Below are 11894 nucleotides of genomic sequence, written 5' to 3' on the forward strand. Positions count from 1 at the left end.
TATTTGTAGGGATTTAGCCCCTGCGCCTATATGCACGTCACTGTCGGCCTTGGGCTAAGGCGGGCTAGACCCAGGCCTAGGGCCTCATATGTGGATGGGCCCCAAAAATTTTACATTTTTTCTTACCTTTTTTTAAGAAAATTTACATTTTTTACCCTAAAAATTTACACTTTTGGCCCATTTCCTAAAAATTTTTACATTTTTTACCCTGAAAATTTAAATATTTATTAGTATTATAGGGCCCCAAAATATTGAATCGCCTAGAGCCCCCGGTGAGTTTGGGCCGGTCCTGATGCACGTCGTTTATATGCCTCGTACTAAGCCTTGAAGTCTAAGGACTACATGCGCGAAGAAAATAAATAAGGTATTTCCTTAAAAATAATAAGGTATTTCCTTAAAAATAATAAGGTATTAAGTGTATAAATGTTACCTAATAGGTTTAACGAGCATATAAATGAATATTTTAGGGTTCTTTGAGCTAAAGAGTCTAAAATAGTTAAAGTTTGTTTAAAATTAGTCAAATAACTTAAATTTAAAAAATTTACAAGTACATAATGTCAATAATTTTTCTGACCTTGCATACAAATTTATATACAGGATATACATATGTGTCAAATTTATATACACGATATTCAAATTTAGGTGATCAAATTTTGGCTATTTCGCACCAAAAAAAAATGTTGAATTTAGACTATTTTACTAAAAACATGAAAATCTTGATTATTGAATAGCTATTTTGTATAATTTTTCATATTTTACGGGGCCTATATTGTTGACATCTCTGAGTTTTGTGTTCTTTATTTGTTGACATCTATGTCAACAATTGACATAAATTGTTGACAACAATTGTTGATGGTAAAATTGTATTTTTACAAGTCGTTGAGTAGTATTTTTGGCCAATTAAGTTTTTAGTTGGAAATTGAAAAAAAAAAAACTTATCAAATGGTAGCCGTTGAAGCAATTTCTCCATAAAAGACTAGTTCATGGCTGAGTTTTCTCACACTTTAACAAATCTCATCACACAGTCCATCCTCGTAACTAGTTTTCTGAAAAATGGCCAGTGGTATCATGAACGGCTTGGCGATATTCATTACAACATTGGTGTTCGTAACATTTGTACAAATTATCGGAGCTAATGGCGATCCACAAGTCCCATGTTTTTTCATATTTGGCGACTCGCTCGCCGATCCTGGAAATAATAATAACCTATTAACAATTTCCAGGGCTGATTATAGGCCATACGGAATCGATTTCCCTGGTGGTAATCCAACGGGAAGGTTTAGCAATGGTCAAACCGCAGTTGATTATCTTGGTAATAATATTCTCTCCAGCTAATTCAATTGATACTGCTTATTCTTTCCATAGTACATAATTTTACGCAGATTGGTAGTGTATTACATTTATTTTTCATAGTAAAGGTAGTTACAATTGTTTATTAGTAATTTTATTATTATTATTTCTAAAGCCAAACTAAAATTGTATGCTCAAACTATGTTGAAAAATTAAGTGAAAAAGACGCTCGGGTATTTAACATACCCTAAAACTATTACGTGCGACACTGTCGCACCTAATAGTCATAAATGTCGCACCTAATATGACTATTAGGTGCGACATTGTCGCACCCAATGTGAAATTCCAGAACCCAAAATATTCGGGGGGGGAATTTCTGACCGTTTTAAATTTTTAAACCCATTAGGTGCGACAATGTCGCATCTAATGGTATTAGGTGCGACAATATCATATCGGGTGCGACAAAGTCGCACCGGATAGCACTAATCATCAGCGAAATTCTTAGTCGCTTGGAAGACTATCTGGTGCGACATGTCGCACCTAATATGTGCTTAGGTGCGACATTTAGGTGCGACATGTCGCACCTAATACCCTTCCGCACCTAATATGTTAATTTGTAGTAGTGACTTGTGGGGTAATAATGAAACAAAAAGTCAGCAAATAAAAAAGGATATTATAATCCTACAATCAAAGCTCCAATAAAGATATATTTAGGTGGGGAAATCAATCAAGTTCTTATGCATTTTTTCTTGAACATTCGTTTCCCTTTTGATATATTTATTCACTTGGATTTTAAATTGCTTAGCTCTATTATTTACATGCTTTTCTAAAGATAACTTTGATTTGGATATGGTGGAGAATTAAATTGTTGAAATGGACACTTGTTCATATATATGAAGCGGACACAAGCGGATGCTAAAGTTTTTTTTGTTTTTTTTTATTTTACAAATGATGTATAGCAATGAAGCAATATTTTTGTTTTGAAAAATCCACAATATTTAATAACATTTTGGTTGAAAGAGAAATCATAGCTGATAATCCACAATAGAATTCAAATATATTTGGATGATTTTACATTCAAATTATGGGAAATTTGGTAGAAATAATGGTCTTATTTAGCTTCTAGTTATATTTTATATCAATTTAGGGGGTGCTTAAGCCCCACTCACCATCACTATGTCGCCTCTTGCTTAGACCAAATATTTGTTTTAATTAAAAGCTTCTATAAGGATCAAGCTTAAAGCTGATACGGAAACTAAACCCAGGTGTTCCGGTTCATAAAGAATACTAATTTAAAGTATAGTTCAAATGTTTTAAATGATTAATTGAAATGAATTTTAAATGCATTATAAAACGGCTCCAGCGGATAGAAATCCAACGGCTCATATTTAAAAATAAAATTAAATCGTTTATCTTTAACATTACAAACTGGAACAAACGAGTTCTAGTTTTGTTCCATCAACAGAATTGGAACAACAATTATTGCTTTAGGCGATAATAGATTTCTAGTGTTAAGCAATAGAATCTACTAAAAATTTTTAAAGAAGGTTATTATGACGACTTTAACTGGTTCAATTCTACATAAAAATATGTATATATATATATATATATGTTATGTATTTGAGGCTGTTACCCATATATATGTTTTATCACTGTATTATTGTCTAATAATACAAAGTTGTTAGTATTAAACAAAAACAATGGATTTGCAGCCAAACTATTGGGATTCGACGACTTCATTCCTCCATTTACAACTGCGTCGAGTAGGGACCTCATCCTCAAAGGTTTAAATTATGCTTAGGGGGGTGCTGGAATTCGTGACGAAACTGGCATAACAACGGTACATAATTTAATCAATTATTGGCAACGATTATCTATTAAATCTGCCTAATTAGTACAAGACATTAATAACTTGTGTTTCCTAATCTACTATATATAATATCTTCTCTCTCTACCGATTTCACAAGTTTTACATTTGATACACTGAGTTAACCCTACTAGTATATTGTCCAATTCATAGTATACTAACATTTAATGATTAAAATATAATATCGTCATCGATACTCTGATTTTACTACGATATATGTTGAAATGTATTTCATAATTAATTAAAAATACCAATACAGATTTTACAGATTGGAGTTTACTGAGATACCGATTACAGACAGGATAAACAAAATTATTATTTATTAATATTTAAATAATACTTATTTATTCCTAAATAAATAAATAAAAAAATAATACTTATTTATCATTAGTGATTCTTGACTTCAAACAAAATCCAACTAGATCTATTGAGAAGCTAGTAATCAATAAATATATTATTTTTCGAATAAAAATATCAAATTGAGCCTAAATTAAAAAAAATAGATCTATATTGTTATTGTTGGCTTTTATTTACAAAAACTATATTACAATTCGAGACCGACTTAATACTCGTATACGCCAAATATGTTTTAAACCCTAGTTACAACAAGACTTTGAACAATATATAGTTTTGGAATGTGGGTGTAGGGACTTGTGTTGAGCATGAATCGGCAGTTGAGAAATCACGAAATAACGGTTTCGCGCATCGCAAGCTTTCTAGTTAGTCCGGAGGCAGCTCGGGATTACTAGAATAAGTGCATATATATAACTAGCATGGGAAGCAATGATTATTTCAACAACTATTTCCTACCCATTTCCCCCACAAGGATCAGCTTCACACCCGAGCAATACGCTCAAGTTCTCATTGACCAATACCGAGGCCAACTCGAGGTTTCTCAACGACGATTATTTTTTTAATTTTTTTTTTTAATTCTACGATGTCAATAAACATTTTTTTTGTAGGCATTATATGATTTAGGTGCTAGGAAAGTAGCTTTCTTTGGGGCTCTACCAGTTGGTTGTGCACCATTTGTGATTTCTGTATTTGGTACAAATGGCTCTTCATGCGTGGAGCGATTCAACGACGCAGTTCAGCTCTTTAACAACAAGCTTGTTGCTCTTATTGATGGATTCAATTCCAATTTCCGCAATGCTAAGTTCACATATCTCAATTATTCTGGAATACTCTCCGAAACTCTCAATTCAGGTATAGATAAATAAATAAATAAAAAATTAAAAGAATAGTCAATTTAAATGTTTGACATTGCTAAATAGACAACGTTTGATTAATCTTAGGTAAATAACCATTTTCAGACCTAAATTTTAATTAAATAGCCAACGTTTGGTATATGAAAGTAACTATTTACGTTAGATTTACGTCTGAAAGTGACTATTTATCTAAGATTTTTCAAACGTTTGGATTTTAGTAATGTCAAACGTTTAAATTGACTATTTTCCTAATGGATAAAAAAGTATCAAAATTTCCTTTGTGATCTAAATTGATTGATTTGGTACCCTTCTATCTTTTTATTTATCACCCGTACGACTATGATAAAACGAAATTGCATGTGATGGTTCATTTGAAACTTATATTAACAATAGTGTGTCTAAAGTTTTTAGCGAGAAAATGGTATGTTTCAAGTTATAAACGATTTTTTTCTTGATTTTTATATATGTTTTTTAAATTTGTGACCTTTTTGGGTTTGTAATTAACTCTGTGTACTGCTTACATTTTTAATTTATAAGTAAATTAATTTCAAAATAATCGTTTAAAGTTTAAAAAACTAGTCTTTAAAATTTTTAAAAGGAGCACTAATTTTAAAAAAAATGTTACACTTTAAAAACATATTCCTGTAATTTATAAAAAAAAAAAAAATAAATTGATTTTCGTAAGACATGGTAGTAAATTGAAATTTAACCAATCTTTGACATGGCGATTTCCCTCCCATCTTCTTGTGGTTTGTCTTGTCTTCGATATTTCATTTTTCTAATTTTGGTTCTTTGTTATTATATAAAAAATTAGGAAAATAACCAATTTAAACATTTGACATTGCTAAATAACCAACGTTTGGTAAATCTTAGGTAAATAGCCAATTTCAGACGTAAATCTTAAGTAAATAACCAACGTTTTGGTATATGAAAGCGGTTATTTATCTAAGACTATTTACCTAAAATTTACCAAACGTTGGTTATTTAGCAATGTCAAACGTTTAAATTAGCTATTTTCCTAATAGATCCTTATTATATAGATGTCTAACAATATTACTTTTCTTATAGGAATTTTCACGGTAACGAGGACACCATGTTGTCGTGTAGCGTTGTCCGGATTGTGCTTGCCATAATTATCGACACCGTGCCAGAATAGAACCACATATGCCTTCTGGGACGCTTTACATCCATCTACGGCCATCAGTAACTTAGTGGCTACGCGGTTCTACAACCCGACTCACCCTACGTACGATGCTAACCCTATCGACATTAATCGGCTCGCCCAACTACGCGATCTAGTTTAATATGCTAGAGACGTATCACACTTATAATTACACTGCCTCATTAAATAATTGATCCTTAGTTATTATGATCTCAAGTAAGAAAAAACACTATCATATGGATGATATGATGATATATATTTGCATTATGTGTGTACGTTAACTTATCATTGACCGTGCCATATATATAGCTAAAAGGGTACTCGATACACTCAGAAATATTAATCCGACGTAGGTAAGATATTAAGGAGAACCATTTTTTTAATTGTGTAAGTATTTACGTACAAAGAGATATAAAAAATGACATCTGGATGACTTAATAATAAGTTGGAACTAAAACACAAATCCATTCTATATGGCCTATAGTCCATGCATTTCGTATGTCTATTCTAAAAGAAAGTGAGCTTTTGAAACTAATCGCAATAATAACGCACGTTTCTAAAGTTTTTACCGTGATGATAGTGTTTTTCAAGTTGTAATTTACATATTTTATAATTTATTTATTATTTTAGACTTTATTTAACTTTGTTTACTCTTTAGAGTTTTATTTATATGAAAAATAATATCAAATAAATATTTGGGGTTTAATAAAAATTGTTTTTGAAAGTTTATTTTAAAATAGCTACTATGTTAAAAATGATGCAGTTTAAAAATATTAACAATAATATCAAATTGTTACAAAATATTAATTAAAAACACATTTCTTGGGTACATAGATCCAATAAGATAGGCAAAGAAAATGGTTGAAGCACTATCTACTTGCTACTATTTGAAGTTATGATGCAGAAAAATGGTGCAGAAATTAGAGAGCTCTCACTCCATATAGATGCTCTCTTATCTTTGGTAAATAAAGATTTATTCTTGGAAATCTACTCACAAAATACAACATAGCCGGAGATAATTTTCATTTTCCACACAATTTTGAAAGGAAAAAACAACATTGAAAGGGAAAAAAAAAGGTTTACTAAAATTACGAATTCTGATTTCTCGGGGGGTTTTATTTTTTTTTAAATAGCTTACCACACGTATCGCAACAGGGCTCACGATGGACGATTGCATAACGACTTTGAAGAACGGATTTTCGGACTCGAAACCAGCTCTCTTGAGAATTAGAGCCTTTTCAGCTTTGGAAAAGGCTCGTTTTCTCGAACGTTCGAACCAGCCTTCATATACAAAATATATCAAGAAAATGAAAGCAATGACGATTAGAAAAATAATAGAAGCAATTGTTTTTTTCCAGAAATCACCCGAGGGTTTTTCTTCTCGTGTATTTGCGGTAAAAGGACCGGGTTTATTTCCATATTCCTTACGGAAAATCTCGACTTCGAACCAGACCTTTTTGGAAGGAATCAGCACGAACGCGCAAACGTCTACGTCGCCTATTTTCAGTCGATTATTATCCGCGAACTCTTTCCAACCGCTGAAGAATCTGGAAACAAAAGTACCATTAATGTCCCTGCAATCGTACTTGACTGCACAAATAGTCGTCTCGTTGAGAAGCTTTAGAGTTCCGTCTCCTGATGACTTGAGATGTTTTTTGTGCGAAGCAAGTTTCAATATTCTGAAAAGAAAATATACTAGAGTACTTTTAGTTTACAATAGATATTTATTTTACATTTTTAACAAAAAAAATTATATGATCTTTTAATATCTAAGCCTCTAGAAGAAGAAAAAAAAATTACCCACCCTTGAAAAATTCAAATAATTTATATTTTTATGAAATATGTGTTGATACGTCTATTGTTGGCTTATCTTTTTACTCCAAATTTGTTTAGAAAGATTTCCGACTTAAATCTACGATCCATCTTGTACTAAAATTTCGTGTACCATCTTAGTGAACTTGTATCTTGTGCATGCTTCCGAAAAATGGAAGAACAAACGGCACATTAAAACTCGAGCACAAATAAGGCTCTTTCAAATAATCCACAATGACTAATGGATATATCCAAACAACTGCGGTCCTGTGACCATGAAGAAGAGAGCCTTGAAACTTGTTTTTCCTTATCACCTTCCCTTAACTCTTTAATTAAGTCTTTATTTATGTTTTTTGTTTCATGCTTTTTTATTCAAGAAATTCCATTAAAGCTACTAAGGAGCAAACATATAACCAAAAGAGAATTACCGACTAAATCAAGTAGTATTTGACCTACTTGAGATTTACCAAGGCATCTCCCCCTATCTTGAGAATAGAATAAAACCCCTACAAATACAAGGATGACAAGCAAAAGCTATCAACCGAACAAGAACCAGCCAACAATTGGCTTTAAACCTCCGAAAAAAACAATACCTCCTCAAGTCCAAACCCTGTAGATTAAGCGAAACTCGCAAGAGGAGCTCAACAACTTGAGGACGACAAACAACCTGAGAATATTGAGTCGAATATTATTTGGCGCCAGAGATTATATAAATGTCTCATGTAAAAAAAACGCCCTAACTTCAAAACAAAGATGTCCCTGCTGACTAGCAAACATATCAACACAACAAAGTAAATCTAACAAATAGTTTGTTAGGGAAACAAAGCAAATAAAAACTAAACAACATAGAAATATAAAGTAAAACTATAATTAACAAACAAGAAAAAAAAAACCCGACAACCGATTTAGAGGGATATGCAAATCAAGGAAAATAATATTGATGACTCTAAACCCATGAGTCCGAGACATAAGGGAACACCACCATGTTTGACTCCGCATTACACCGTAATTGATTGCACTCCTCAAATCCATAAAGAAGCTCAAACCAGAGACCTCCATCAAAACATCATCGACTGCGGGAGCTTTGGATGCCACGACGATGAATGACACAAGGAATTTATTCGCCCTTCAAACTCCCTCCTCCGGGTTGAGAAGATCAATGAGAGGTAAGCTCACAGCTACCCAGGGAAGGTGGCGCTGAAAAATCTGAAGCTTAAGGGTTTCATTTTGAGAGAATAAAAAAAGTTTACGAGGAGAGAGAAACTTGTTACGTTTGTGTCGACTTCTTTTTTACTGCAGGTTTATTTGGCGGGATGTCTTGTAACATGCTCAATGATATGTTGAGACATTTTGGCCGCTATGTGCATAACTGTATTTCTGGCAAGTTCCATGTTTCACCAAAATGATTCACGGAAAACTTTCTACATATATTTTATCCTCGTGAATGGATAAGGAAACTCAAATTCGACTTTCAGAAGTGTTGACTACTATAAAAAGATAAGGTTCTGTCCTTAGTAGTCTTGACACATTCATTCATACTTTTAGGGTTCTTAGACGTGCACGATCAACGGACCGAGAAGATAATTGTGTAAAGTGTGTGGTGTAATTTTCTAGACAATATTCCAGATCTCTTGAGTGTTAGAGAATTGTTTCGGGTTTTTTTATTTCGTGATTGAGTCTTCACGAGTGTTGACATTGATATAAAACACTTGAGAGAGTGTTTGAGAGTGAAAGTGATGAGATCTCAGATTGTGGAGCCTGGGTTAAAATTCACAAGTAGTAATAGGAAAATGGTCTTGAAGCGGGATCGTTTATATAAGCCCATTGGCGTACTATGACTACTTTTCATATAGTGAATTTATTTTCCACTGGGTATACTGGTCCCCAAAATAAGTAACGTTGCACCAAATTGGGTTACCTTTTTTTGTGCCATACTTTTACGCACTTCTTTATATTTATCCATCTATTGCATCAGAATAAATTATCACATTTATTGACTCTAAATTGTGTGTGACATTTTGTCTCAAACTAAACAGAATTTTAAAAGTCAAAACTTTTGCTTTAATGTTTTTCTTGGGGCTACGAACAATGTAATATACGTACTTTGATGATTCTTTAGTTTATTTATATATATGTTTGCTTCATTTTAGTCATGCATGCTTATGTACATTGATTAGCTACACTACTTTGAATAGTCAACCAGAGAGATAATTAAAATTATGAAGCTTGTGAGACCGTAACAAAACCCTTAATGTGTTGTTTGCATGCATAAACCCGTTCACTAGTTTGGAAATCAAAGCAACATTATGGCATCGCAAAAAGAAAAGCGTTTATGAAAGCAAATCACAAGTAAATGAAATGTGTCAAGATCATCTAACTGAATCACAAAAAAAGCTGTTTAAGGAACTGATCATTTCACTAATTCTTGCTCGGGAACCATGAGACAAACGACTCAGTTTTAAACCGGTTGGGACAAGTTCGTGAAGAGCAATGCCTTGGAAACTAAATCTCTCTTCGACATCCACGTCTTTCGGTTTCTGGGCCATACTTCTGAAGCATGAGACACGTTCCTTTATTATTCGATCATGTTCAGAGTCATCACGTTTCTTGAATGTTGTTGCACGCAAGTCCAGCAATACAAGTCAAGGACTTCATTTCTTAAAGATTTGCAAATACACACACACACACACACACACACACACACAAAAACACACACAACTAAAAATCTAAAGTGATCAATATCGTAAATTGGTGCCATGTAAGTACAAATAACCTATAATAAAATGGTAAGCTTTTTTCGGTGCCTTGCTTCTTTTTAGGCTCTTCACTCGGACTTGTTCTTGCTCCATTTCGAAGACGAGAGCACGGTGGTTGAGTTCTTTTTTTTTGGAGTTTTGGGTGATTTTTCTCGAGCTCCATTGTTGTTACTTCGAAGACTGTCCCTACGGTTTGTTCTCGCTCTCTTTCGAGGACGAGAACACGTTGGTAAATGAGTTTTTCTCCTCTGAGTCCCGGAGTGATAATCAAAGATCTCAACGGGCTCGTCTTTGACATTGCTTCTCTTTCTCTGTCCCTGATCAGAGCGGCGGATAATCGATCACCACGGGTGTCTAAAACGACGACGCGGAATCGAGAGTCCCTCTATACTGAAAAGTCAACAAGTGTCCATCGGCTATCGAGTAATGCTCCGCGAATTCGGGCCAGCCTTTCTTCAGTTACACTCTTTCTTGGCGCTCAAGCAACATTTCTTGGTGCGCAGGGAAGCTTGAGACGCACGCTACTTGACAGAGTTTCTCTGAATGTCTTCATAAACTGCAATGGAGGGAAAAAAAAGTTTGTATTGAGAAGAATAAATACAAAACTCAGCATGTAGTAAAAAAAATTTCGCAGACTGAGATCTTACTTTGTAGTGCAACTTGATTGCAATTTGATTAATTAATGTGTGTCACGACACTGTTTATTTGCATCATGTCTTCAAGTAACTAATATAGAGAAAATAAGAATTTTAAAATAATATGTAAGTGTGCAGTGCTGTGATATAAAAAGGAGAAAAATATCATTTGTATACATATACCTATGAGACATTAGGTTAAAAAATAACTTGAGATTAACATTGAAAAAGACCCTATAGCTGCAGGTTGTTTTTGTATTGTTTTATACCTTATATACAACAAATATTGTTTTTTAATCAGAAAATAAAACAAAGAACAGAATGAATTTTTCAACATCACACTATCAACTAAATCGAAAACTTTTTTTTTTTTACATTGTGAAACTGAAAACAGATAAAAGTTTTAAGAGAAAAACCTTTTGGGATCTTTGCATGAACAAACAAAAAACCTCCTACTTTGAAGAAGACTGTCCAAAGCTCTCTCTTTTAATATTTATAGCGAGAGAGAGAGAGACTTGGTTTACTCTCTCATTGATGAGGTCTCTGATAAGTTACATTGGTCCAGCTCAGCATGAGTGTAGACGTCAGCTTTAGATTGTACATAATGTTTGTGTTTGTTACAGAGAAGACGTAAATGAGAAATAAATAATGCTGAGCAAAAAAAATAATAATAATAATGATGTGACCAAGTCACGGATGGTTTGTTTTTTAATAATGCACTCTGTTGCTCTTTCAAAAATACTGTCTCCTACTCACTTTCCGTGTTTTCACTGTCTCCATTACTAAGATTTCTTCAAAGCAAAGATTTCTTCTTTTTTTTTTTCTTAAAGATTGGAACGTAACTCTCATTACTTTTGGTCATTCAACAAGTTACATCTTCACACTGTCTCTTTAAAAGAGTGAAGTAAATAAATGGCTTGCCTACAGGTTAAAAGAGGTGGTAAGAAAATGACCGTGGTAAAAAAAAGTTATAAAAAAAAGTGTAGAAATTTAGAGAGGAAAAGATGGAGAAATATTTTCAACTTCTTTTTTTTTATATGAGAAGAGAACCTCTATTTATACAAGAGGAAAAGAATAAACAATTACATTTGTGAATTGGAAGTAAAAAACAATTTAGGAAATATACAAACATGAGAAAGAGAAAAATGCAACTTCCAATGAGAT

General features: G+C 33.0%; 1 pseudogene; it reads left to right on the forward strand.

Annotated features, from left to right (window-relative positions):
• Nucleotides 1–1053: 1053 nt before the first annotated feature.
• LOC149394774 (GDSL esterase/lipase At1g29660-like) lies at nucleotides 1054–5669 on the forward strand (annotated as a pseudogene).
• Nucleotides 5670–11894: the final 6225 nt, after the last annotated feature.

Source organism: Urtica dioica, chromosome 5, assembly GCF_054948205.1.
Source record: "Urtica dioica subsp. dioica isolate 48M chromosome 5, U.dioica_male_clone48M_v1_H2, whole genome shotgun sequence".
NCBI lineage: Eukaryota > Viridiplantae > Streptophyta > Magnoliopsida > Rosales > Urticaceae > Urtica > Urtica dioica.